Genomic DNA, 23,251 nt, shown 5'->3' with positions numbered 1-23,251 from the left:
TAGATTCCCAAGGGTCCCAATTTTTTGCTCCAGTGTCATATCACTTTCCGATGGCCAGCTTATGGAGGCTCCCTCCCCCTCCATTTATCTTCTGATATTTCCCCTGAAGATGCAAAGTTCTGCACCTCCTACCTTGCAAAAAGTAGTTGTTTTTCTGCTTGTGGAGATCCAGATAAGTCTTCTTACATCTCAGGTTGAATTCATGTGTGTTCAGAATGGTTGGATAGGTACCCAGCTGAATTTGAGGGACCAGAAGAAACCAAGCCCCCTACTCTGCCACCATCTTGCCCCCTCCCTCGGGAATCTCCAAGTTTAAGTTTTTAACCCTTCTCGTGATGATGTGAGATGATAAAATACCTACGTGATGAGATGAAGTGAGGTGGATGACGTAGTGGGTATGGGGATGCAGTGTAAAGTCTGCTATGACCTTCTGATGCCACCTCAGGAGACCATTTGCTTCCAGATGGAGGTTTTGACCACAGGTAGCTGAACCATGCGAGCCACCAGGAAACTGGTGCCAGGGGTGGGGAGTGGGAGAGGGTCCTCAGCTACGGCACCTGCCTGTGGATGTGCTCCAGGTCCAAGGGCTGAGCCTCTGCACCTATAGGACATACTCTTCTTCTTCTTCTCCTTCTTCTTCTTCTTCTTCTTCTTCTTCTTCTTCTTCTTCTTCTTCTTCTTCTTCTTCTTCTTCTTCTTCTTCTTCTTCTTCTTCTTCTTCTTCTTCTTCTTCATTATGTTATCTTAGTCACCATACAGTACATCCCTGGTTTTTGATGTAAAATTCCATGATTCATTGTTTGCGTATAACACCCAGTGCCCTCCTTAGTACCCTTCACCAGGCTAGCCCATCCCCCCACCCCTCCCCTCTAAAACCCTCAGTTTGTTTCCGGGGGTCCATAGTCTCTCATGGTTCATTTCCCCCTCTGTTTATTGCCCCCCCTTCATTTTTCCCTTCCTTCTCCTAACGATCTCCCTGAGAATATGTGTGTCTTGAAAAGGCATTACCAGCTAAACACTTGTAAATATCATGATACTTCACTGGTTTTCATCCCAGTGTGTTGGGCAGTTTGTTCACCTGCAGGGGAAGGAAGAAAGAGATCACAGGGAACCCAAGCTTGTGATTGGACAACGTGTTTATTTAGGGGCTTTTCAGGGTCTGGAGCAGACCTTGGTAGGCAGAGAATGAGCTGGGGAAGAAGGCTCAGGGAAGAGGACAGATGGTTTGGGTCCCAGGCAGCTCCAGAACTGGGGTGTCGGCTGCCTCCTGGGAGTCCCACACCAGCCTCAGCTCAGGTGTTTCAGGTGGAGAATACAGGTGGTGGGAATGGGAGGTAGGTCTCTAATGGTAACAGCACGAACCTAGTCCTAACCAAATTCAGTGGGGGGAGTGGTGGGTGTTTAGAGGTTCAGATCCCAAAGAGCTGAGATACAAGTGCAGCAGACAATGAGCAAGGACCTTCTGGAAGGTGAATGGGGAGGGGCTCCAGGATGGATAAAAGAACAGGGTCTGGTGAGGTGAGACTCTGGGCCCAAAGTCTCAGGTCACTCCATTTCTGGTAAAGATGGACAAGGATTTGGGCTCCAGGGATATGGAATGTCTCATTGGTCATGGCCAGGGGAGCTCATATCTGTGGTCAGAGCCTCAGATCTTGCACTGGCAGCAAATAGGGACACAGCAGCTGTGCTAGGAGCAGCAGGGTTTGCAGCAGCTGGACTGGGAGCAGCAAGGTTTACAGCAACTGGACTGGGAGCAGCAGGGGACACAGCAGCTGGACTGGGAGCAGCAGGGGACACAGCAGCTGGACTGGGAGCAGCAGGGCTTACAGCAGCTGGACTGGGAGCAGCAAGGTTTACAGCAACTGGACTGGGAGCAGCAGGGGACACAGCAGCTGGACTGGGAGCAGCAGGGCTTGCAGCAGCTGGACTGGGAGCAGCAGGGGACACAGCAGCTGGACTGGGAGCAGCAGGGTTTGCAGCAGCTGGACTGGGAGCAGCAGGGGACACAGCAGCTGGACTGGGAGCAGCAGGGCTTGCAGCAGCTGGACTGGGAGCAGCAGGGGACACAGCAGCTGGACTGGGAGCAGCAGGGTTTGCAGCAGCTGGACTGGGAGCAGCAGGGGACACAGCAGCTGGACTGGGAGCAGCAGGGGACACAGCAGCTGGACTGGGAGCAGCAGGGGACACAGCAGCTGGACTGGGAGCAGCCACAGGAGCCACAGCCCCCCTTGGAGCCCCCACATGAGCCACAGCCCCCCTTGCAGCCCCCACAGGAGCCACAGCCCCCCTTGGAGCCGCCACACGAGCCACAGCCCCCCTTGCAGACCCCACAGGAGCCACAGCCCCCCTTGGCGCCCCCACAGGAGCCACAGCCCCCCTTGGCGCCCCCACAGGAGCCACAGCCCCCCTTGGAGCCGCCACACGAGCCACAGCCCCCCTTGCAGACCCCACAGGAGCCACAGCCCCCCTTGGAGCCCCCACAGGAGCCACAGCCCCCCTTGGAGCCCTCACAGCCCCCACAACCCCCACAGCTAGAGCAGGAACAGGCTGGCACACAGCAGCACACGGGCTTGCAGCAGCAGACGGGCACACAGCAGCTGGAGCCACAACCCCCACAGCCGGAGCCACAGCCCCCACAGCCAGAGCCACAGCCCCCACAGCTGGAGCCACAGCCCCCACAGCCGGAGCCACAGCCCCCACAGCCAGAGCCACAGCCCCCACAGCTGGAGCCACAGCCCCCACAGCCGGAGCCACAGCCCCCACAGCCAGAGCCACAGCCTCCGGAACAGCCACAGCAGCTCATGGTTCTGGTGGGTTGAGGGTGGAGCAGGTCAGAGGAGCAGGTGCAGAGGACAGGTGTGCAGGTGTGGAGCCTCCTGGGCTGGGAGCCCCTTATATACCTGCCCAGAGATCAGGCTGATCACATACTGACTTCCTACTTCCTGTTAGTACCTTTTCTACAGGGCACAATCAGTGTGTGTGTGTATGTGTGTGTGTGTGTGTGTGTGTGTGTGTTATGTGTGTGTGTGTGTGTGTGTGTGTGTGTACGTGCTCCCATCCCTGACCTCCCACTGGCTTTGACATCCTCTTTTTCATATTTCTAAGTTTAACTTCTTCCCATTTTGTTTCATTGTTATTAATAGAAACTGATTTCTAGGATTCTTAGTTTTTCTTGAATTTTCAGAGAATGGAATATCTGCAATTCTTAGGTGCATGTGCTTCTCTCTGCCAGGCTGCAGGTGAAAGCCAGGCTTTTGCTTATCTGCAGGTGCTGGCTCCCACCCTCCCCAGGAGGGTCTGTAAGCATGCAGCCCAGAGTGGAGGGGAGACAGGCCCTGCTCACCCCCATTCCCACCACCACCTCCTATAGTGATGACTTAGGAGAATCATAATTTCTTTCTTTTTAAATTTTTATTTAAATTCTAGTTAGTTAGCATACAGTGCAATATTGGTTTCTGGAGTAGAATTCAGTGATTCATCACTTACACCCAACACCCAGTGCCCGTCACAGCAGGTGCCCTCCTTAATCCCCAGCCCACCTCCCTCCATCCACCCTCCATCTGTTCTCTATCGTGATGAATTTCTTATGGTTGCTTCCTTCTCTGTCTGTCTTTTTTCCTTCCCTCATGCTCATCTGTTTTGTTTCTTATGTTCCACACATGAATGAGATCATATGGTGTTTGTCCTTTCTGACTTATTTCACTGAGCATAATACCCTCTAGTTCCAACCATGTCCTTGCAAATGACAAGATTTCATTCTTTTTGATGGCTGAGTAATATTCAATTATATATACATATCACATCTTCATTATCCATTCATCTGTCGATGGACATCTGGGCTCTTAACATAGTTTGGCTATTGTGGACATGGCTGCTATAAACATTGGGGTGCAGGGGTCCCTTTGAATCTGTATTTTTGTATCCTTTGAGTAAATACCTAGCAGTGCAATTGCTGAGTCATAGGGTTGTTCTATTTCTAACTTTTTGAAGAAACTCCATACCGTTTTCCAGAGTGACTGCACCAGCTTGCATTCCCACCACAGTGCACGAGGGTTCCCCTTTCTCTGCATCCTCGTCTGTGTTCTTGACTTGTTAATTTTAGCCATTCTGACTGGTGTGAGGTGGTATCTCACGGTGGTTTCCTTTATATTTTCCTGATGCTGAGTGATGTTGAGCATTTTATCATGTGTCTGTTGGCCATATGTATGTCTGCTTTGAAGAAATGACTGTTCATGTCTTCTGCCCATTTTTTAACTAGATTATTTGTGTTTTGGGTATTGAGTTGTATCAGTTCTTTATAGATTTTGTATACTAGCCCTTTATCTGATATGTCATTTGCAAGTATCTTCTCCCATTCTGTCGGTTGTCTTTTGGTTTTGTCAACTGTTTCCTTCGCTCTGCAGAAGCTTTTTATCTTGATGAAGTCCCAATAGTTCATTTTTGCTTTTGTTTCCCTTGCCTTTGGAGACATGTCTAGCCAGAAGTTGCTGCAGCCAAGGTCAAAGAGTTTACTGCCTGTGTTCTCCTCTAGGATTTTGATGGATTCCTGTCTCACATTTAGGTCTTTCATCCATTTTGAGTTTATCTTTGTGTATGGTGTAAGAAGATGGTCCAGTTGCATTCTTCTGAATGTGGCTGTCCAATTTTCCTAACACCACTTGTTGAAGAGACTATCTTTTTTCCATTGGATATTCTTTCCTTCTTTGTCAAAGATTAGTTGACCATAGAGTTGAGGGTCCATTTCTGGGCTCTCTATTCTGTTCCATTGATCTATATGTCTGTTTTTTGTGCCAGTACCATGCTGTGTTGATGATCACAGCTTTAATAGAGCTTGAAGTCTGGAATCATGATGTCTCCAGCTTTGGTTTTCTTTTTCAACATTCTTTTGGCTATTCGGGGTCTTTTCTGGTTCCATACAAATTTTAGGATTGTTTGTTTCGGCTCTGTGAGAAATGCTATTGGTATATTGATAGGGCTTGTTAAATTGTCTCTACTACCCAAAACAATCTATACCTAATGCAATCCCTATCAAAATACCAGGAGAATCGTAAATTCTAAATAAGATATCTGGTTAACTTGTTGTTCTAAAGTATTTGTTTTAACATTTTACCTGTACAATTCAGTGGCATTAAGTATATTAACGATGTTTTATAATCGTTGCCCCCCTCTGTTTCTGGCTGTCTTTCGTCACCTCAGACAGAAATTCTGTCCCCATTAAGTAGTAACTCCCCATTTCCCCCTCTCCTCAGCTGTGGTAACTTCTAATTTACTTTCCACCTGCAGGAATTTGCCCATTTTAGATATTTCATACCCATGAAATAATACAGGGTTTGTCCTTTTGTGACTGGCTTATTTCACTCAGCACGTTGTGTTCAGGGCTCATCCATATTGTAGCAGGTGTCAGAGCCCCATTCCTGTTTATGGCTGAATAACATTCCATGTGTGGATAGACCACATTTTTTACCTATTATCTGTTGATGGACACTGTTGGTTTCCGCATTTGGCTGTTGTGCACACTGCCGCTGTGACTGTGGGTGTACAAATGTCTGTGCCCTGCCCTCATTTCCTTTGGGTAAATACCCAGGAGCAGAATTGCTGAGTCATATGGTAATTCTATGTTTAACAGTTAGAGGAACTGCCCGGCTGTTTCCACAGTGGCTGCCCCATTTTACTTCCCACCAGCTGTGCATGAGGGTTCCAGGTCCTCCTCCCCAACACTTGTTCTTTTTTTTTTTTTTTTAAAGATTTTATTTATTTATTCGACAGAGATAGAGACGGCCAGCGAGAGAGGGAACACAAGCAGGGGGAGTGGGGGAGGAAGAAGCAGGCTCATAGCGGAAGAGCCTGATGTGGGGCTCGATCCCATAACGCCGGGATCACGCCCTGAGCCGAAGGCAGACGCTTAACCGCTGTGCCACCCAGGCGCCCCCCAACACTTGTTCTTATTCTTTCTTTTCTTAATTGTAACTGCCATTGCAGGTGTGAGGTAACATCTTACTGTGGTTTTGATTTGTGTTTCCCTGATGGCTAAGGATGTTGAGCATTTTTTCATGCCCTTATTGGCCATTGGTATGTCTTCTTTGGAGACACGTCTATTCAAGTCTTTTACCTATTTTTTAATTGGGTTGTTTTTTGTTGTTCACTTGTAGGAGTTCTTCAAATACTCTGGATGTCCAACACTTATCTGATATACGATATGCAAATATTTTCTTTCTTTTTGTGGGTTATCTTTTCATTTTCTTGGTAGTGTCCTTTGACTACATAAATGTTTTCTTCTGAGTTTTGTAGTGTTAGTTCTTACATTTAGGTCTTTGATCCATTTCAGGTTAATTTTTGTATATGGTATGAGGGTAGGGGTCCAACTTCACTCTCTTGCTTGTGGATGCCCGGTTGTCCCAGCACCATTTGCTGAGACTATCATTTCCCCACTGAGTGGTCTTGGCACTCTCGTTGAAGACAAACTGGCCGTACATGTGAGGAGCGGGTTTAATTCTGGGCTGTCTTCTCTCCCACTGGTCTATAAGCCTGTCCTAGGCCAGCATCACACTGTTTTGATTGCTGTAGTTCACAGTAAGTTTTAAAATCAAGAAGTGTGAGTCCTTGAACTTTGTTCTTTTTCAAAATGGTTGGGCTATTTGGTGGTGGTGGTGGGGTCTCTTGAAATTCCTTATATGTATTAGGATGGATTTTTCTATTTGACAAAAAAGGTGTTTTTTTGAAAAAAATGAAACATATTAAGGAGGGCACGTGTTGGGATGAGCACTGGGTGTTATATGCAACTAATGAATCAAGAACTAATGATGTACTATATGCTGGCTAACTGAACATAATACAAAAAAGAAAAAAAATGAAACCTATTTATTTTGTTGTAAGAGGTTGACTGTCATTTACCAGAAGCAGTATAACTGTAGCTCTCCTGGTCTGCAGTGCCTTCGATGGGACCACACCTCCGTAGGTGTGCAGCCGGTGACCAGGTGGCTGAGATGTGAGTCCTCAGAGGTCATGGGCACAGGATTCAGAAGCATCATCAGCATCTTCAGTTTAGAAAACCGTTGACGGTGACTGTCCAGCTGGGACACAGGCAGGCAGGTGGCCGGTGCTTGCGGGAGGCAGGTTGCCAGGTCCTAGGCAATTCCATGGCAAGGGGGCAGCAGCAGCAGGGGCGCTGGGGTGCGGGGAGGATTCGTCATTTCCCAGCAGAGCTTGGAAGCCAGGACCCTAGGCAGAGCTCACACGCAGAGGAATCCTGAAACAAGTACGAGGCTGAAAGTGGGAAGGGAAGTTAAAAGATTTTGAATGGTCTGGGAGGACAGCGATACCACCGACTTAGGGCCAGCTGCACGGCTGCCACCTGGGTGCGTTGCCGATGGGCTTGTTTCTCATTTCCGGGTGGCATCCTCCACGGTTCTTGTCATAGTCGAAGTCCATACCTCCTACGACTACAGCGGCGTTCGCTTCTCAGTTCTGCTTTTGGTGGGTCCTTGGACGGCTTCCAGTTTGGGTCTGCGATGCGAAGCCGCACTGTCCGCGTTCTTTGTAAGCCGCACGGTCCACATGCGCATGCCCTCTGGCCCCTGCCCCGCAGCGGAATTGTGAGTCGCAGGGCATGCGTGTGTGGACATGTAGTGGACGGCGCCAAACGGCGTCCAGAGCGGTGGTATCTGTCGTGCTCTCGCCTGTTCCTGAGACTTCCTTGCTGCACTTGGCTCTGCCAGGGTTAGAGTTTGGGCCATTCTAGTGCTTCCACGGATATCCAGTGTGGCTTTAATGCATACTTCCCTGGTTACTAATGAGGTTAGTTTCTCTCAGATGTCTTCCTGCTGGTTCTCCCCAGAAAGGCTTTCTCCGGGTTCCAGTCTTAGTCAGCTTTTGACTTACACGGCACTTAATGTGCAGGACTCAGAGCCAGCAGGATGATGGAGCCTCTGTCTCAACCCAGCGCTGTGTGGGGCTCGAGGGACAGCAGTGCTTTTGGCCAGTGGCCACAGGAAAGGCCACACTGCAAGCCACGTGTCCTCACATACTCCCTTGCCTGATGGTGGTCACCAGCGAATGATGCCAGCTCAGTGCCCTGGTCCAGAGGGGTGTCCAGCCTCGCTGAGAGCACACCGGTCCCACATTCGAGCCCTCCCTGACATCCTCTGCGTTCTCGGGGACTGGCTCTGCCAGCTTTGTGTTTCTTGCAGGGGCGCTTGGCTTGAGCCACTGTGGTCCCTGCAGTGATTTTCTTAACTTTGAGTGGAAGATGGATTGGGTCTCACAAAAGTTTTCAGAGTCCTCTTGGAAAGTATCCTGACTCTTCTTTGCTGTTGCCAATGCTAACAGGTGCTTGGAGGGGCAGAGTCATCTCAAAACTGAATATTGGGGTGTGGCCTTTGCTGAGGACTGCAGACAAGTGATTTCCCCTGTGGTTTCCAGCACCGGGTTTGGCATGAGCTCTTCCTTCATGTGGGACTAAGAACAGCACCTGCATGCTTTACTTTCATGCTGTGCTCTGCTTTGGATTCGAGGTGAGGAAATGTGCCTCTCTTAAAGGCTCACAGCTCACAGAACGCTTGCACCTGAGTAAGCAGCACCCACTTCCCAATAAGGAATGCGCGTGGTGTCCCACCTCTGTGCACTTGTTAAAGTTTATTAATTTTTAATATCAAACATAAGATCATTAAAGACCGTCCACCTCATCTGTCTGTCTGGCACACATGGCTGTGATCATGTGCTATGTAACGTTTTGTGTCCTGGCTTTTTTCTGTTACATAGTAACAAAACCACATTCCCAGGCTATAAAGAACCCACAGGCATTTATACGGGCTGCCTGGAGTCCCTCACACCCAAATATATCCAGTATATTGTACGTTACACAGACAAGCATCAGTCTTTCAATTTTAGGCGGTTCCTAATCCCATCCTCTTCTAGATAATTTTGTGTTAACGAACCTTGTTCACAGAATCTATGAGCATGTAGTGTCCTTTTCTCCGGGATAAACCCTGAGAAGTTCATGCACTGAATAAAAGGGTCCCCATGCAGCAAACCAGTGCACGCTGGTTTCCAGCACAGCTGTAAGAATGAGGCTTGTTCTCGGAGGATCTGTTTATTTAGAAGTGTCACAAAGCTCACAGTCAGATCTACCAGGAATGAGGGTGAGCTGGCATCAGGGGAGACGCTGGGGGGGGAGGGGCAGGGTGTGCGGTGCATCTGGGCAGCCCTGGCTCCGGAGATCAGTTCCAGCTGAGGTGGGGAGGAGGGCTGAGCAGGAAGGGGTCAGGACGGGGGGATGGCTAGGACAGCTCTGGGACCCGGTCAGAGCATGACAGGTAGGTTTTTGGGGTTCAGTCCCCGAAGAGCCTGTGGATGACAAAGTTGAGCTGGCAAGGAGGAAGTTTCTTCTTGGTCATGAGTGTAGTGGCGAGACCCTGCATGGATCCGAGTATGAGGGAGACCCCCTTCTCCATCAGGAAATGTGGAACAGGATCTCTGGTCCTGAAGAGTCAGTCTGCATCACTCCTGAAGGGGATGGACACAGAACTGTGTGTTGGGATGACTCACCACTCATGGTCAGGAGCCTGGATTGTGTGGGGCCACCTGAGTCTGGTCACATCTCAGATCTTGCACTGGCAGCAAATAGGGACGCAGCAGCTGGACTAGGAGCAGCAGGGTTTGCAGCAGCTGGACTGGGAGCAGCAGGGGACACAGCAGCTGGACTGGGAGCAGCAGGGTTTACAGCAGCTGGACTGGGAGCAGCAGGGGACACAGCAGCTGGACTGGGAGCAGCAGGGGACACAGCAGCTGGACTGGGAGCAGCAGGGTTTGCAGCAGCTGGACTGGGAGCAGCAGGGTTTACAGCAGCTGGACTGGGAGCAGCAGGGCTTGCAGCAGCTGGACTGGGAACAGCAGGGGACACAGCAGCTGGACTGGGAGCAGCAGGGTTTACAGCAGCTGGACTGGGAGCAGCAGGGGACACAGCAGCTGGACTGGGAGCAGCAGGGTTTACAGCAGCTGGACTGGGAGCAGCAGGGCTTGCAGCAGCTGGACTGGGAGCAGCAGGGGATACAGCAGCTGGACTGGGAGCATCCACAGGAGCCACAGGAGCCACAGCCTCCCTTGGAGCCCCCACACGAGCCGCAGCCCCCCTTGGAGCCCCCACACGAGCCACAGCCCCCCTTGGAGCCCCCACATGAGCCACAGCCCCCTTTGGAGCCCCCACACGAGCCACAGCTGGAGCAGGAACAGGCTGGCACACAGCAGCATACAGGCTTGCAGCAGCAGACGGGCACACAGCAGCTGGAGCCACAGCCCCCACAGCCGGAGCCACAGCCCCCACAGCTAGAACCACAGCCCCCACAGCTGGAGCAGGAACAGGCTGGCACACAGCAGCACACGGGCTTGCAGCAGCAGACGGGCACACAGCAGCTGGAGCCACAGCTCCCACAGCCGGAGCCACAGCCCCCGCAGCCGGAGCCACAGCCTCCGGAACAGCCACAGCAGCTCATGGTTCTGGTGGGTTGAGGGTGGAGCAGGTCAGAGGAGCAGGTGCAGAGGACAGGTGTGCAGGTGTGGAGCCTCCTGGGCCGAGAGCCCCTTTATATACCTGCCCAGGGTCAGGTGATGCTGGGCACACGGTCACTTCCCTGTTGCTGGTGCCTTCCCTGGCCCTTTGTTCCTGGTGTTCTCCTCCTTCCCAGAAGCTGCTGTTCCCGCACCTGCCATGTGTGTTGTTTCGGTCGTTTCCCATCTGGTCTTGGGCAGAGGTCTGTTATTGTGCTCATCGTGCCTGAGCCCTTCTCACACGCTATGTGGCAATCTCCCAGGATCACGAGAGGGTGCCTCATGTGGGCGCCCTCTTCTCAGGGGGGCCTGGGTTGCAGCCCCTCCCTCTGTCCCCAGTGGGACCCCAGATAAGGCCTGGCGGCTCTGTGTGGAGTTCTCCCCAAACCTGTGATGTGCTCAGAAGAGCTGGGCTCTGGCTCACGGACGGACGTGCAGGACGGCCGGAGTGTGAGGCTGGGGCTTGTTGAAAGGAGGTGGGTACGCTGCTTGAGAATGCCCATGGCAGCTGGGCCATGCGGGCCTCTCCTGAGCCCGGGCTGCGTAGGGGGCCAGTGGTTGTGCATCCAGCTGGAGACCTCACGGCCAAGGGCCAGGATAGGGTTGCTGGGGTGGTGCCCAGTGACCTCAGGCTGGTGGAAGGGGGCTGTGGTCCAGGCTGGTGCACCCGAGAAGGGTGAATGCTTAGCGCCTGGTTAACAGGAATCCCTCCTCGACATGGAAAGCTGCCAGCTGACCGCACTGAAGCTATCAGCCACATGTGAACGCCACACCAGGATGGCGGTGGGGAGGTGAAGGCTTTCTTCTTGTTTTTGGAGCACGAATCTGCTTGCTCTGAGTCTGCCCCTAAGGCTGAGAAGGGGAGTGGTGGATGTGGCTTCTTCTGGGAGGGGACTCCTGCATGTGTGTATGGGGGTTTGGCCAACTTGGTGAGGTTGGTCAACAGAACATTCTTTTTGGGGGGGGGCAGAGAGAGAGGGAGAGAGAGAATCCAAGCAGGCTCCGCGGTCAGCACAGAGCCCGATGTGAGGCTCGATATCATGACCCTGAGATCATGACCTGAGTCGAAACCAAGAGTCAGACGCTTCGCCCACTGAGCCGGCCAGGCGCGCCTCAGCAGAAAATTCTTTGCAGAGGCCAGGCTGGTAAAACCATATTTGGAAAGGCACTCCGCGTGGGGGAAAGAGGAAGTACAAAGGCCCTGAGGCAGGGAAGCGGTTTGGGGGGTCTGGGGGCCGGCCACCACGGCAGCTTCTCCAGCGTTTACCCACCTCCGGCTCCGTAGGTGCGAAGCGGGGACCGCGTGGGCGGGAGCAGGGCAGGGGGCGGCGGTGGGCCGGTCTCTCTGGACGAACCACGAACCACGTAGTGAGGTCTTCTGAGGGTTCTGTGCTGAAGGACCAGCTCCCTCCTCCTGCTCTGCTAAGCCCACCATATGCCAAACTGGGGAGGCGGGAGGGGAAAGAAAGGGAAGAAAGGAAAACTGGAAAAGCCTTTGAGTCCGAGCCACGAGAAATGCGCCTGCGGAGGCCCCGAGCGGCTCCCCGGCCCCCGCTGTGGGCCTTTGCTCCTGGCCGGGCCCCTGCTCGGTGCAGTAGAGGAGCTGGAGAAGGGGCCACGTTGTTCCGTCCCGCCGAGCAGTTTCTGTGCAGGGAGATACTAAGTTCCTTGAATGTTTTGTAAAAGTTTTGCAGCGTCCGGGCTTGGTATCATTTTTTGAGGGCACACGATCTAGAGTGTTAGTATTTTACTTACTGAATTTTTATTTTTTTAGTTGGATTTTTCAATAACAGTGTTTATCCTGGGGAATATGGGGATTCTGTGCCCAAAGGCTTTAGGGGGAAGGTGAGCATCCTGGGGCCCTGGGATGCCGGCCACCTGTCGTCCGCCTGGGTTTTATCAGACCAGCCACCAGGGGGCTCTCGCGGACAGAGCATTTGGCCCCATTTTCAGCCTCAACTCGATTCTAAGAAGATCTGTGTGCCTCCTCTGATTTAGGAGCCCAACTCAGGAAGGGTGTGTATTTATTGTAGTTAATAATAAAAGTGAGAAATGAAATCACAATAGATTAGACATTTTAACAAGCTGGCAAAGACTACACACCTGACCAAATCTGGGAAAATAACATGATTTTATTGAATTGATGGCCTGAACTCCCCTCCCGACCCCAGGCTACTTCCTTCCACTATATTTTTTGGCCAGTTACTTTTTGGTCACTCTTCATATGGCAACGATATTATAATTTTACTTTCTTAAGAGAGAATAGAAAGACACCTTAGTGTTTTCCTGTAGCCGGGATGCTCGTGATTTGTTTTTTGGTTGCTGGTTTTGAAAATTTCCTTTAGCCTCATGCTATTGTCATGTAAATTATTAGGTTTGTTGTCAAATCTGGGAAGATGTCAGACGTTCTCACACGCGTGCCGCAGAACTTCAGGACGCCAGCGTTTCTTTTTTGTGCGGTGCTATGTTTGATTTTACGTTCTCTTCTGATCGGTTCCGTCCCAAGGCCGGTTGGATTACATCCTGCTCGCGGTGGCCTGGCACGTGCTTCACAGCGTCTTTGGCTGCTCAGTATTTTCATGTCAAATCAGCAGGAGGTTGAAATCTTTCCTAAAATATTTATGATTCACTACTGTACATTAATTGGATTGTCAAATAATTCATGAGCCTTGATTACTTCTGTTGGAAATGTATCTCCTCTTAATGGATTCTGCTGTTGGTGTGACATGAAAATTTTGCTGTAGTTTGTGTCTCTGGTCAGAGTAATTTATAGCTTATTCTATCACGCTTACTTCCCATTCTGTTAATCTTTATGAGGTCACTTTTGGTTCCTTCATAAATACATGTAAAGATGATAGAATAAAGTTTCCTTTATTTATGTTCTAGCCAGGGTCCTGGGCTTTCTCACTTTTTAATTAAAATGTTCCACAACGTATTTCCAAACTGCAGTTCAAGAGACAAATCTGTACTTTAGCAGCTTTCGCGTACACTTTTTGTATATTGTGTTCAGATTTCTCTTCTGAATTCTTGAAAATATATTTTAGAGTTCTTAAAATATTGAAGCCGTGTTGCAAAGCTGGAGTGACCTTGTATTGGGTAGATCATCTTGTCCCCTTTAGATTCTTTACAGAGAAAAATGCCAGTCGCCGTGTGAATTAAATATATTCCAGGTGTGGATGGAAGACCTGTAGCAAGACAGGAAGGAGGCACGTTTAGGGAGTCTGGAGGCAGCTGTGTTCTGCTGTGCTGGGGCCATGAGCTGCACATGGCACGGTGTTCTGCATGTGCACTCGTGTTTCTGAGGACGGCCGGCGACATGAGGCCAGTTCCTGTGCAAGCTTCTCTGACCAATGGCAGACGCTGTCCCATGACTGCTATGAGCATCCACAAACAGTTTCACTTTGTTGAAGAAAATCACAGGTAGGTGGTTTTCAGTTGGTGGAAATGTTTACCATAGTTTATAAGGTTTTCTGTTGTAGCAGCAGTCCCCAGTACTTTCCACCTGCTCAGAGCACACCATTCACCACTTCCAGAGGAGAACCTATGACAGTGGAGAGGTAGTTGGTGTCTGGTTTATTTTATTATCGCTTTATTTTGTACACATCCCTATTTGGGTGGGACTTTTGTGAACTCTTTTGGATAAATTCATCACATTTGTTTTTGCATTTTGAGATCTTCTTAAGGGCTCATGCAAAAATTCAGTAATGTGGTTAATTTTGATCAATGCTCCATGTGTCTTTGAGAGAATATATGTTATTTAACTGTTGGGAACTCTGTTCTACATACATTCGGGAGATAAAGCTTTTCAATTAGAGTATTTGAATTTTCTGTAATTGTCCTAATAATATTTTATATTTTCTCATAATTATCAAGAGAGGTTTGTTAAAAATATCTCATTATAACTGTAGGTGTATCCATTTCTCCTTACAATCCTCCCATTTTTGCTTTACATATTTTGAGTCTGTGTTGATACTTGCATTTGTGTTTGGGAATGTTATATCTGCCTAGTGAGTTTGTCCTTTCATTATGAATTGCTATTAATATTTAAAGGTAATGGCTAAAAGAATATTTTAGCATCATCTGGCATGTTTTGGAGCCATCTTCTTGTATTTGGGAAATTCTTCAGGGATAGTTCTCAGTAGAGGCCAAGCTGTCTCCCAGGATAAAAGGCTGAATGGCCAATATTCTCTCCTCTGACCTTCCGTTCATGAGGGCAAGGACATATGACCAAGGCATGTCCATTTGGAGCAAACTGCCCGGACACTGACTCAAAGACTAGCAATGTAAACAGCCGTGCTGGTGGTACTCTCTGGCGACCAGGGCTGGTCATGGCCCCGGTGAGGGCTGTGTGGATGCGTCCAGCAAGGACAGCATCTGTTTCCACACTAACTGTGGTTTCAGCAGTGGCTCTTCTCACCTCTCAGGCTTCCGTGTTCTAAGCCTGCTGTTTGGGAAGGCAATGCTATGGGTGCTCAACATCATAGTAACCACCCAGAAACGTTTTCCCTGACATATGACTAAAAACCCTGCCCAAATCAACAGAAATAAATGATAAACTTTCTTAAAAAGCCTGGAGTTTTCAGTGGGGGTGGAAAGAAAGAAAGAAAGAAAGAAAGAAAGAAAGAAAGAAAGAAAGAAAGAAAGAAAGAAAGAAAAACGAGATTAATACAATGGAGGACATTAAAAAAACGAGGGTAAAGAAAAAGCATGGTGAGTGGAAAGCGTTAAAAAAAAAAAAAAGGACAAAAGAAACCAGTCAGGTATATCCACAATCCCAATAAAAAACAATTGATCTTATCATTTCCAAGACAAATTTTCAGGATTTTTAAAAATCTGTTAAGAGAATAGTTGTAAAATGTAATGGCACAGGAATGTTGAAAATAAATAGGAAAATGTACAGCAGGAAAATACGAACCAAAAAACCCAGAGTATATTTATGCTTTAATGTCAGGTAAAGTAGACTTTTAAGGCAAAATTTTACAAGGGAGGGTGAGAGTGAGGAGAAAGGAACAGGAGATGGTGAATATGTCTTTCAAAGGATGTCCTGGTAAGTTGAGTAGGGAAGTAGGGTAATATTTTGAGAGAGAAGTGGAGTCAAGAGTTTAAGATGTGAAAAATAACACCATGGTTTTTTTAGATCGCGGCAACAATTAAACACAAAACTTAAAATTTGCTGTCCTCACCGTTTTTAAGCCTACAGTCAGCAGTAGTAAGTGCATTCGTGTTGTACCATCCACCTACAGAATTTTCCCACGCCAAGTTATTTTATGAATGATAATGATGGAGTGCTTCTGTGGGTGATGCAGGTGAGTGGGGGAAAAGTCTTGGAAAAACACCCTTGGATGGACAAGAAGGGGCAAGTCAGGCTGGGGTTGGCCTAAGGTAGGAACAGGGACTGTTCATCTGCTGTCACAGGAAGTGGGCCAGGTGATGGGCACGAAGCTATGGGAAGTAGATGTGGGGGTGTGAAGCTATGATGGTCCCCTTCTGAGGGTTCAATTTTCTCGGTGAGATAGGAAGCAAGATATTCAGTTGAGAGCAAGGATGGGGGAGAAGACATAAATAATACTTAATTACTACTCTACACAAATATGGAAGAATCTGTGTGGCATGCTCACAGTGTTAGAGGCTATTCAGTACATGGGCATTAGCTTTCTAAACAACCACAGGAAATCAGGATTCTAAAATCACAGACTCTATTACTCCAGATCTTTTTCCACTGTGGACCAACTTACCTTAGCAAGAATAAATAGAGGTAAAGCTAAAGGTAAAGCAATTCTAATTCTGCATTAGAGTCTAAAGCTTATTGATCCTGCTTACCAATTGAGGAATCTTTTTGTACACTTTTTTTGATTTTGCAAAGATTTTTGTTTTTCACTTTTTATTTTTATTTATTTTTTATTTTTTTAATAATAATATTTTTTATTATATTATGTTAGTCACCATACAGTACATCCCTGGTTTTTGATGTAAAGTTCCATGATTCATTACTTGCGTATAACACCCAGTGCACCATCCAATACGTGCCCTCCCCACCACCCAAAACCAGCCTATCCCATTCCCCCACCCCCTCCCCTCTGAAGCCCTCAGTTTGTTTCTCAGAGTCCATAGTCTCTCATGCTTCATTCCCCCTTCTGATTACCCCCCTTTCTTCATCCCTTTCTTCTCCTACTGATCTTCCTACTTCTTATGTTCCATAGATGAGTGAAACCATATGATAATAATTGTCTTTCTCTGCTTGACTTATTTCACTTAGCATTATCTCCTCCAGTACTGTCCATGTTGCAGCGAATGTTGAGAAATCATTCTTTTTGATAGCTGAGTAATATTCCATTGTATGTTTTTCACTTTTTAAAAATTAGTTTCAGAGGTAGAATTTAATGATTCATCAGTTGCATAAACACCTAGTGTTTATTACATCAAGTGCTCTCCTTAATGCCCATCATCCAATTATCCCTGCCCCCCACCCTCACCCCTCCAGCAACCCTGAGTTTGTTTCCTAGAGCTAACAGTCTCTTATGGTTTTCCTCCCTCTCAATTTTCATCTTATTTTTCCTTCCCTTCCCCTATGTTCACTTGTTTTGTTTCTTAAATTCTACATGAGTGAAATCATATGGTATTTGTCTTTCTCTGAATGACTTTATTCGCTTAGCATAATACCCTCTAGTTCCATCCATGTCATTGCAAATGGCAAGATTTCATTCTTTTTCATGGCTGAGTAATTTTCCCTTGTATATATACCACATCTTCTTTATCCATTCATGTGTTGGTGGACATCTGGGCTTTTCCCATAGTTTGGCTATTGTGGACATTCCGGCTGTAAACATTGGGGTGCATGTGCCCCTTTTAATCACTATGTTTTTGAATAAATAGTGAGTAGTACAATTTCTGGGTCATAGGGTAGTTCTATTTTCAACTTTTTGAAGAACCTCCACACTGTTTTTCACAGTGGTTGTACCAGTTTGCATTCCCACCAACAGTGCATGAGGGTTCTCCTTTCTTTGCATCCTCACCAACATCTGTTGTTTCTTGAGTTGTTAATTTTAGCCATTTTGACAGGTGTGAGGTGGTATCTCATTGTGGTTTTGATTCATATTTTCCTGATGCTGATTGATGTTGGGCATTTTTTCATGTGTCTGTTGGCCATTTGTATGTCTTCTTTGGAGAAATGTCTGTTCATGTTTTCTGCCCACTTCTTGACTGTATTTTTTGTTTTTTTTTTTTTTTTTTTTGGTATTGAGTTTGATAAATTCTTTATAGGTCTTGGATACTAGCCCTTTATCTGATAAGACATTTGCAAATATTTTCTCCCATTCTGTAGGTTGCCTTTTAGTTTTGTTGTCTGTTTCCTTTGTGTGCAAAAGCTTTTTATTTTGATGAAGTCCCAATAGTTTATTTTTGCTTTTAAAATGTCTATGCTACCCAAAGCAATCTACACATTCAATGTAATACCTATAAAAAAACTAACAACATATTTCACAGAGCTGGGACAAATAATTTTAAAATTTGTATGGACCCAGAAAAGACCCCAAATAGCCAAAGGAATGTTGAAAAAGAAAGCCAAAGCTGGAGACATCACAGTTCTGGAGTTCAAGCTATGTTACAAAGCTGTGATCATCAAGACAGCATGGTACTGGCACAAAAACAGACACATAGATCAATGGAACAGAATAGAGAACCCAGAAATGGATTCTCAACTGTATGGTCTACTAATCTTTGACAAAGCAGGAAAGAATATCCAATGGAAGAAAGACAGTCTCTTCAACAAATGACGTGGGAAAATTGGATAGTCACAGGCAGAAGGATAAAACTGGACCATTCTCCTACACCACACACAAAGATAAACTCAAAATGGATGGAAGACCTAAATATTAGACAGGAAACCATCGAAATCCTAGAGGGGAACACAGGCAGCAACCTCTTTGACCTTGGCTGCAGCAACTTCTTGCTAGACACGTCTCCATAGTCAATTGAAGAGTCTTGAATCATTTTAACTCTCATGACAATGATTCCTCTGGAGCCACTCATGTTATCAGTGCTGGTGTTTTTTGCCATCTTGTTTATAATACCCCCCAAAAAAGTCATGATTTTTTTTGTTAGTCAGCATGATTTATATTTACTCACGTGATGGTTGCCTTTCGTAACCTACTCCTTGCCTCTCAGCTTGATTTCCTTCTTCCTGAATTACATTCTGAATAAGTTATTATCGCAGAGGTCTGATGGTGGGTAAGCTCTGTCAGTCCAATTTAGCTGAAAGTGTCTTTATTCTATACTTAATTATTGACTGATAGTTTAGCTGGGTATAGAATTCCACATTGACAGAAATTTCTCCTTAGTATTTGAATTTTCCCTTTTTTTTAACCTCCTAGCCGTTTCATTGAGAAGTTTGTTGTCAATTGAATTATTAATTTTTTTCTCTGATACCTTTTAAGATTTTCTATTTGCCATTGTATTCTGAGGTTTTAGTATGATGTGACTAGGTTTGGATTTACTTATATTTTTATTTCTCATGCTTTAGACTTGTGATTATTCAATATGAAATTCATTCTTTTATTAATTTTGGATGATTATTGTGTCCAAATATTGAATTTTATCCACTGTCTCTGTACTCTTCTTCCAAAATTCACATAAGATATATATATTGAACATTTTGTTCTAGTCTTCATGTGTCTTAAGGGTCTTTTCAAACTTAAATTATTTTCCATACCGCATTCCAGTTAATTTCCTTTGATATCTCTCTCCTGTTTAGCAATACTCTCTGCGTTGTATGTACTTTTCTGTTTAACTAGCATTTTGGATTTTTAATTTTAGTGACATTATATTTCTTTTTTTTTTTTAAAGATTTTATTTATTCATTCGACAGAGACAGCCAGTGAAAGAGGGAACACAAGCAGGGGGAGTGGGAGAGGAAGAAGCAGACCCCCAGTGGAAGAGCCCGATGTGGGGCTCGATCCCAGAACCCTGAGATCACGCCCTGAGCCGAGGGAAGACGCTTAAGGACTGAGCCACCCAGGCTCCCCATTGTGACATTATATTTCATATTGGTAATTCTCTATGAACACTTAAAATATTTTTTAAAGCTTATTATTCTTTATGGATGCATTATTCTTTATGTTTTTAATAATTTTAGTTATATGTGTTTATAGCATTTTTTCATATTGTTTTTCTTTTATTTTATGAGTTTAGGTTCCTAATCCTTCTTTTTATTGTAAATACTGACTCTTGCTCATGAAAGTTTATTTTTTAATTTTTGTATTATAAACTCATCTTTGGCAGTGCTTATTTTTCTGTTCCTTTCCCTTCACTCCTAATCCATCACCAGTGCAAATCCTATGTCCTGGGTGGTGGTTTGGATTTCAGTCCCCCAAGGTTGTCCTAATCCTGGAACCTATGAATATGTTACCTCACATGGTAAAAGAGACTGTGCAGATGTGATTAAGAGTCTTGAGATGGGCGATAATGCTGCATCATCCTGGTGTACCCAATGGAATCACCAGGATCTTTATAAGAGGGAATCTTTGTATGAAGGTCCTTTGAGAGCCAGAGAAGGAGACATAACCACAAAACTGGAGACCAGAGTGATGTGCTTTAAAGATGGCAGGAGGATGAGCCAAGGAATGCAGTCAATTTCTGGAAACTAGAAAAGGCAAGGAAATGGATTCTTCCCTTGAGCCTCCAGGGGAGGTGAAGCCTTGCTGACTCCTTTGTTTAAACCTGGTGAATCTCCCAACCTCCAGAACTGTAAGAAAATAAATTGGTGTTGTTTTAAGACATTGTTTATGATAATTTGTGCAGCAGCAATAGACTGTACTACATGGACTATGTGTGGTTACTACTTATCAAAAACAAATCAATAATTCAAAATATATACTTATCTGCACTTAATGTACATTCCCGTTTGCCTAGTAATTAGCCATCAAGAAATATATTCTAAGGGGAAAATTGCAAATGACAGTTTGATTGTAATGTATCTTAATGTGGATCTTTTTGGATTTAATATGACTGGAGTGCTTTGAGCTTCTTGAATTTATACGTCCATTTATTTCCTCAGATTGGAAGTTTTTGTCCATTATTTCTTCAAATAAACTCTCTGCCTCTTTCTCTTCTGCTGCTGCTGTTGGGACTCCCACAATGCATGTATCAATCTCCTTGTTGGTGACCCATACATCCCTTAGGCTCTCTTCACTCTTTCTTCAATATTTTTTCTTCATGCTCCTCTGACTTGATTTCAACAACCTGTCTTCAAACTCACAAGTTTCCATCTGAACCCCTCTAGTAAATTTTTCAGTTCCATTATTGCAGTTTTCAGTTCCAGAATTTCCATGTTTTTTTGAAAAAAAATTTATTCTCTTTGTTGATATTTTCATTCTCTGCATGCATTGTTTCCCTGCTTTCATTCCGTTTTCCTCTGTGCTCTCTTTTAGCTCATTGAGCATCTTTATGACATTTATTTTAAACTCTTTGTCAGGCAGCTTATAGCTCTCTATTTCTTTAGGGTTGGTTGGTTTCTAGAGTTTTATTTTATTCATTTGGTTGGTCTGTGTTTCCATGTTTCTTTGTATGACTTGCATTTTGATTGTTGTCATTGAGACTTGGTTATTTAAAAGACGACCATGCCTCCCACTTTTACGGACTGGCTTTGTGCAGTGGGTGACGTTCACTGATTAGCCTAGCTAGAGGTTCTAGGATCTCTCAAACCTTTTCTGAGGTTATGTCTTCTTGGGGTTTGTGTGTGCGTGCTTTCAGTCATCTCAAATTCTCTAAGCAATTTGTCCCTGCTTCTCAGAAACCTGTAATCTCTGGAACCCCCTGGCATCTGCTCTGGAACTATGGCTCTAATATGTCATGTGACTGTGTATGCTTGCATTGGCTTTATTTGTGTGTGTGTGTGTGTGCGCGCACGCAGTGGCTTCTAAACAAGGCTACCAGTCCAGTCAGTGACGTGTGTCGGGCAAGACAGATGCCAGTGCTGAGACATCAGATTGTTCTTTGTTAATTATCAGTTGACATTGTTGGAAAGTTTTCCTTTTGCCATGAACATATTTTATTTTTACTGTTTATTTTTCTTTTATGCCAAATTTATCACTCATTTCTTTAGTGGCCAGCTGAATTTTGTGTCATGCTTAGAAAGAACTATTCTATTCCAATATTACTTAAAAATTCCTATTTTAGTTATTTTATGTTTTTATTTGTTTATGTCTTTACTCTGTATGGAATTTATTTATTTATTTATTTTTTAAAGATTTTATTTATTTATTTGACAGAGATAGAGACAGCCAGCGAGAGAGGGAACACAAGCAGGGGGAGCGGGAGAGAAAGAAGCAGGCTCATAGCGGAAGAGCCTGATGTGGGGCTCGATCCTGTAACGCCGGGATCACGCCCTGAGCCGAAGGCAGACGCTTAACCGCTGTGCCACCCAGGCGCCCCTGGAATTTATTTTTGGACGAAGAGGTGAAGTAAGCATCCAATTGTAATTTTCCTAGATCCCACATAATTGTTTTAATACCATTTATGGAACAATATTTCTTCTTACAAATTTGAAATGCTATCTTTTTCATGTAGATATTTCTCATGCATGTTTGATTCTCTTTCTGGTGTCTCTTCTTTTACATTTATCTGTTGGATTTTCATGTGTTTATGTCAAGTTGTTTGAGTTATCATAACTTTGTAATAACGTTTGATATCTGGCCCCTTTCCTTTTTAGCATTTTCATGGCTATTATTTTCTGTATATTTGTTACAATCAGCAAAGCTACTTAAATACGTTCTTGGTATATTTATTCAGATGAAATGTCTAGATTAATTTAGGAAGAATTGACTTGATTATAATATTGAAACTTCTTATTAAAATAAGAATTATCTATTCTTTTATTCCTGACTCTTTTTAGGTCTCTCAGTATGTTCACATTTCCTTCACATAGATATTTAAAGACTTTTATTAAAAATTGTACTGAAATACAAATTCATGGAGAAATATGAACATAAGACAGCTTGCTGAATTTCCACAAATGGAATACACCTGTAACCAGCATTCAGACTTAGAAATAGAACATTACCAGACCACAGAAACTCTCTTTATGCCCCCCCCCAGCCACTTCCCCCCTAAAGGAACCCCTATACTGACCTTTAATGAAATAGATTAGCTTTTTTTGTTTTTGTTTTTGCATGTGTGCTTTATATAGAAGGGGTCATACAATATATACCCTTTTGTCTGGCGGCTTCTTCTTCTTCTTCTTCTTCTTCTTCTTCTTCTTCTTCTTCTTCTTCTTCTTTTTAAGATTTTATTTATAAGAGAGAGAGTGAGCATAAGTGGTGGGGGAGAGGGGGAGAGAGAAGCAAACTCCCTGCTAAGCAAGGAGCCCAATGTGGGTCTCAAATCCCAGGACTCTGGGATCATGACCGGAGCCGAAGGCAGATGCTTAACCATCTGAGCCACCCAGGTGCCCCTGTCTGGATTCTTTTACCCAACATTATGTCTGTAAGATTCTCATTGCCACGTAGTATCCCCACTGAGTGACTATGCCACAAATAAATGTTCTTTCCTGTTATTAGTGGACATCTGGACAGTTTCAGTTTTTAGTACTAGAAGTGCTGCTTTTCTGTATAGACTTTTAAAAATGTTTCTTACAAGGCTCATATTTAATGGGTGGGTTTTCTTTGATTATATTTCTGTTTGTTATGTGTGAATAGAGAGATATTAATTTTACATG

At 45.4% G+C, this 23,251-nt stretch overlaps 1 long non-coding RNA gene across 3 annotated transcripts in view; it reads left to right on the top strand.

Moving 5' to 3' along the window:
* LOC123775534 (uncharacterized) overlaps nt 1-20,643 on the top strand; it is a 52,407-nt gene extending 31,764 nt beyond the window's left edge. The window contains exons 3-4 of one of the 3 annotated variants that reach the window (XR_006775091.2): nt 13,713-13,962; nt 19,406-20,643. This is a non-coding gene — a long non-coding RNA (uncharacterized LOC123775534). Of the gene's footprint in view, nt 1-13,712; nt 13,963-19,383 lie in introns of all 3 variants that reach the window. The other 2 variants (XR_015721485.1, XR_015721486.1) reach the window with 2 other exon arrangements.
* Nucleotides 20,644-23,251: the final 2,608 nt, after the last annotated feature.

Source organism: Ursus americanus, chromosome 24 (assembly GCF_024610735.1).
Source record: "Ursus americanus isolate L20-20 chromosome 24, mUrsAme1.1.p, whole genome shotgun sequence".
Classification (NCBI taxonomy): domain Eukaryota; kingdom Metazoa; phylum Chordata; class Mammalia; order Carnivora; family Ursidae; genus Ursus; species Ursus americanus.
The sequence above is the reverse complement of the archived record's forward strand: the minus strand, read 5'-3'. Positions and strand labels throughout refer to the sequence as shown.